The sequence below is a fragment of the Mandrillus leucophaeus genome, unplaced genomic scaffold (genome assembly GCF_000951045.1).
Source record: "Mandrillus leucophaeus isolate KB7577 unplaced genomic scaffold, Mleu.le_1.0 Scaffold882, whole genome shotgun sequence".
Taxonomy (NCBI): domain Eukaryota; kingdom Metazoa; phylum Chordata; class Mammalia; order Primates; family Cercopithecidae; genus Mandrillus; species Mandrillus leucophaeus.
In genome coordinates, this window is record NW_012109608.1 from 449,939 (window position 1) to 455,938 (window position 6,000).

The following is a 6,000-nucleotide window of genomic DNA, read 5'->3' on the forward strand; positions in this document are numbered from 1 at the left end:
CTACAAGAAAAACTACAAAGCTCTGATTAAGAAATCAAAGAAGAACTAACCAAATGAGATATTTTATATTCATGGATAGACTCAATTTGACAAAATTGATGTTTGTAATTGTGCCATTACTTTTAATGGCAAAAACCACAAATATTTTTGCACCAACCTAATAGACTTTTTAGATACAACACCAAAGGCACAATCCATGAAAGGAAGAATTGATAAGCCAAACTTTGTAAAAATTAAATAAATTTTTCTGCTCTGCAAAAGACACTGTCAAAAGAATAAGAACACAAGCCACAGACTGGGCGAAATTATTTGTAAAGTTGTATCTGATTAAAAACTGATATCCAAAATATACAAAGAACTTTTAAAACTCAAGAATAAGAAAATGAACATCTTCATTAAAAAATGGGTCAAAGACCTTAATAGACACCTAACCAAAGATACACAGCAAATAAACATGAAAATCTGCTTCATATCATATGTCATCAGGAAAATGCAAATTAAAACAACAATGAAATACCACTACATACCTATTATAATGGCCAAAATCTAGAACATTGACAATACCAAATGCTGACAAGGAAGTAGAACAACTGGAACTCTCATTCATTGCTTACAGGAATGAAGACTGGTACAGACACTACAGAGGTCAGTTTATCAGTTTCTTACAAAACTAAACAATACACTAACTGTATAATCTAGTGATCACACTTCTTGATATTTACTCAAGGGAGTTGAAAACTTAGGTCCACACAAAAACCTGAACGTGAATGTCTTCAGCAGCTTTATTAATAAATGCCAAAACTTGGAAGCAACCAAGATGTTCTTCAGTAGGTGAATGGATATACTGTGGTACATGTAGACAACTGAATATTATTCAGTGACAAAGAGAAATGTGGGAAATGTGTATCTTCAGTTCAATTTTGCCGTGAGCCTAAAGCTGCTCTAAAAGTTAAAGCCTATTTAAAAAAACTGTTGCAAAATAGCAAAGTAATTAATAACTTCTCATCCTGAGAAGCAATTTTTAATCTGATGAAATGAAGGAAAGAAGCAACACATGCTAATATATTCATGTTTTTAAAGAGTTCACATAGTCCTCAACTCTCATAGTCCTCATCTCTGATAACTGCTACGTTATCACACAACCAATGGCAAATGTTTTCCCATAGCAGATTACAATTGCCCAGAACATATTGCATTGGTTGAAGAAATTAACAAATTATTTTTATTTGGAAAAAATTTTAAATGACTCATAATTTTTGGTAACAATTTTGCACTATTACCAAGTGTTCAGTGTGTCACATCCAGTGTAGAATCCATATTAGTGGAATAGTATATGGTGTTTAGTTTACCACTTCATTTTGCACATACTCATTATTTCAATTATTTTTTTGGAAAGTGTTTTGGGAAGTAAGTCACATTTGTTTTTTCACTTTCACATTTTTCCAAGTCTTTGTACAACAATGGATTAACTTCCATAATTAGAGGATTCCTGTAACATTTATACCATTTAAAAATCTCACTGTTGATCATGACTCTGAAGGGTAACATTTTTCACTTAAAACTTAACTGTAAATATCTTTTAGCACTCCAGAGATAATACTGAATTGCCTTTGTTCTTTAAGACACTGATTCAGTGTGTTTGTGTTACGTATACAGTTGGTCCCTCTTATCTATGAGTTCTCTATCAGTGGATTCAACCAACTACAGATCAAACATATTTTAAAGATAGAAAAAATAGTTATGTCTGCATTGAACATGTACAAACATTTTTTTCTTGTCATTATTTGCTAAACATAGTATAACAGCTATTTGCACAGTATTTACACTGCATTAGATATTATAAGTAATCTAGGGATGATTTAAAATATACCAGAGGATGTACATTGGCTATATGCAAATATTATGCTATTTTATGTGGGGACTTGAGTATCCATGGATTTTGGTATCCATAGGGAGTCATGGAGTGAACACCCCATGGATACCGAGGGATGACTGTAATACAAGTAAGCACAGCTTCCTTGTACTCCGTGTAGTCTTTGCGACTAAGAAATCCCCAAATACAGTCTCAGCCTGAACACTCACCTTATGTAAGCTGTGTCTGTCTCACTGAAAGCAGTTTACAATTAATGCAACCTTTAGTGTTGGTCTAAGCTAGTTGAGATCTCAACATAATCTAACCATTTACAGTTTTTTCACATCTGTTTGTAATTCATCTTTTTGTTTATTGTACATTCACTTTAGTTCTCTGCACATACTATTGGGATCACAATTTTGAAAAAAGCGATCATTCATTTAACAATGTTGAGTAAAATTATTGCCTTCTGTAGCTGAACATAATGAAAGAAAACATGGTACTTAACAAAATCAAGTATTCATCAAAGTGGAGCTGCTGCTGACCATCTGGAGTGTTCAATTGAACTTAAAATTTTTCTTTGTTGCTTTCACTTTCTTTCATTTTTTTTGTTTTCCTTTTGAAAGTGTTCTAACTCTCATAAAAACATTTACCTTTTCAGTTGTAATGTTTATTACCTTTTTGGGCTATTTTTTTCAATGTTTATTTATTTATTTATTTATTTTATTATACTTTATGTTCTAGGGTACATATGCACAACATGCAGGCTTGTTACATATGTATACATGTGCCATGTTGGTGTGCTGCACCCATTAACTCTTCATTTACATTAGGTGTATCTGCTAATGCTATCCCTCCCCCCTTCCCCCACCCCACAACAGGGCCTGGTGTGTGATGTTTCCCTTCCTGTGTCCAAGTGTTCTCATTGTTCAATTCCCACCTATGAGTGAGAACATGCAGTGTTTGGTTTTCTGTTCTTGCGATAGTTTGCTGAGAATGATGGTTTCCAGCTGAATCCATGTCCCTGCAAAGGACACAAACTCATCCTTTTTTATGGCTACATAGTATTCCATGGTGTATATGTGCCACATTTTCTTAATCCTTTTTCTTTATCTCATGACTTTGCCCGTGAAAGATTTCAGTTTCCTTGTGATACAACAGATGTTTGAGATTTTAAAGCTGCTGCAGGACTTCTTTCTTCTGAATAGGTTTTTAGCTTTTGGTAGGATACTTCTCTCCATCTTATTTAGATTTCGATAATTCCAATAATTTTGGGAAAACATACAAAATTAATCTGAATATAAGATGCACAGAAGCACAATTCAAATAAATTTTAAAAATGCTCCTACATTGTATAGGGCTACATAAACTAGTAATCAAATTACTCCTATAGTACATACATTGACTTGTTTATGGATAACTGTAGGGATTTTTATCATGGGAATATTCTTTTATTCAGGCCATTTTACTACCTTAGGGGCAATTCATGTGCAGTTTTGCTGTATCAGTTGGTTTTGCTATATCAGTGTCAATATTGTGTGCTTTTTCATCTGAAATAACTGTTGGGATGAGATGCATTCAGGCTAGTATATGATCTCATATAATGGGATGCATAAAACTTCACACACAGCCATTTTAGATGTATGTGGTGCTGCTATAGTTTTGCTCTGTAAACACAAGCATTCTTATAAATCCTCTCTTGCATGACTCCTATCAAAAAAGGAAAAAATGTATAGAGTATTTAAAATGATGTATTCTAAATTATTTAGTTTATTCCTGTTAGAACATCCACTTTGATTAAGCATTGTGGAAAACCCAATCCTCGAATTTTGCGTATCTGTTAATTGGAAGAAATTTCAGTAGACTAGTTCCAGGTCTGCACATCCCAAGCTATGTTTTCCTGAACAACCCGCATAGTTCTAGGGCTAGGTAGATACTGCGTGTTCACATTGAAACATAATCTCTGGACCCATATACTTCATGTTTCATGTTGGATGCGTCAGCACCATGAACAGTAGTGGTATTCTTGAAAGTCATTCCTATACCTAGACAACTAACAATAAATAACAATGCCAAAAATAACCATGAGCTTTATATGCCCTATTAAACAAAAAATAAATGCTTCCCTAGGTCAACTCTCTTTGTTGGTATCACCCCAAATCCATGCTATTCTAAAGACCCTGACACCCAAGAGCAAGTATGACAAAGAAAGAATTGCAGTGGAAAGAGACAATTGTCTCAACTAGTGAAAATATCTTACTTTGGTATATTTTACAAAAAATATATGATTATGTGAACACATTTCTGGGTTCCTTCTCAGGCCCTTGGAAATAGTCCACGGAAGTAAAGAGCTCTGAAGTTTAATTAGTTTCACAGTAAATCCGCTTCTACAAACCACCAGCAAGATATATCACAGTTAATTACAGTTTATTGATTACTCTTGACATATTGCTGCTGATAATATATAACTATCAGAGAATTAATGGTTTAATTACACAATTTAATAATTGTGTCAATTCTTAATTATGTAATTATATGATATGATATAGGTATTAATAATAAATTAATTACAATGGCTTACACATTTATAGCACTAATTATGTAGCAGGTGCTTTGTCAGAGTTATTTAATCTTCACATCAACACTATGAGGTATACTATTATCCCCATTTTAGAGGTTGAGGTAAACAGAGGCACAGAAAGGATATGTGATTTGCTCTAGGTCACGCACATTTTAGTAGCGGATCTAAAACAATGCCTATGTGGAATTCTAAGACAGGCATCCCAAATGCCTCTCTGGCCAGGCAAGTAGGATAAATGGGTGAAGTCTTCGGGTATAATCACACTAGGCATCCATTTTGAGACTGAGGAAACCGGAAAACTCTCTTAAATTGAAGGACTCAAGCCCCATTTAAAGGTCATTACTGAGAGGCAGTGGGTTGTGGCCCTGTAGAAATATTGGCCCAAATTGTCTGATTTTTCATAGAAAAGTCCATAGAAATATGGATTTTTTGGTACATACTCTCCTAATTTAAAAATATTTAATTAAGTCAGGTAGCGCGTGGTGGCTCATGCCTGTAATCCTAGCACTCTGGAAGGCCGAGGCAGGCAGATCCCTTGAGGCCAGGAGTTTAAGACCAACCTGGCCAACATGGCGAAACCATGTCTCTACTAACAATACAAAAAATTAGCCCAGCGTGGTGGCGGCACCTGTAATCCCAGCTACTCAGGAAACGGAGACAGGAGAATCACTTGAACCCGGGAGGTGGAGGTCGCAGTGAGCTGAGATGCGTCACTTCACTCCAGACTTGGGAAAAGAGCGACAGAGAGAGACCTTGTCTCAAAAAACTAACACAAAATAAAATAATATATTTAATTAATTCAAAAAGAAAACAACTGGCAGGTGAAACAAAAGAGCCGGTGATTCTAGTTTCCAGCCCCTGCTTGTGGGCCAGGACTGCTCAGCCACAATCAGATCTTTGAAAAACTGCAAAGTTTAATTTGTATCTTTACACCCTGTTTTCCATTCCGATTCCAAGTTTCGTGTTTGTTGTTTTAGCTGGTAACAAATGACCTAGCATTATGTTTGTCCCAGGGCAGGTGTTTAATAATTGATTGTTACTGAATACATGAAATCAGGTTACTAGTATTCCCTAAGTCAGAAGCAGGGCTTGAGCTCTCTAATTGGGTTGCTTTTTTTTGAGAAAAATTAATAATATAACAACATTTAACAGTTTATTGCAGGTAAAATTCAGGTGGTGCAATCTATCTTTAGAAATGTATATATATATATGTATGGTGGCTCACACCTATAATCCCAACACTTTGGGAGGTGGAGGTGGGAGGATTGCTTGAGCCCAAGAGTTCAAGACAGCCTGAGCAACACAGTGAGACCCTGTCTCTACAAAAAAAAATAATAATAATAATTAAAAAATTAGACAAGTGTGGTGGCTCACACCCATAGTCCCAGTTACTTGGGAGGCTCCTGATATCCTCCTGGGGTCACCTGAGCCCAGGAGGTCGAGGCTGCAGTGAGCCATGATTGTGCCACTGCGCTCCAGCCTGGGAGGCAGAGTGAGACCTTGCATCAAAACAAAAATACAAACTATATATATTAAAATAAAAACTTTATTTATATATGCACACACA

General features: G+C 35.4%; 1 protein-coding gene across 1 annotated transcript in view; it reads right to left on the reverse strand.

Moving 5' to 3' along the window:
• Positions 1-6,000, reverse strand: part of LOC105531401 (chromosome unknown open reading frame, human C6orf7) — a 76,927-nt gene that overhangs the window by 22,406 nt on the left and 48,521 nt on the right. The gene's annotated exons all lie outside the window — the stretch shown is intronic.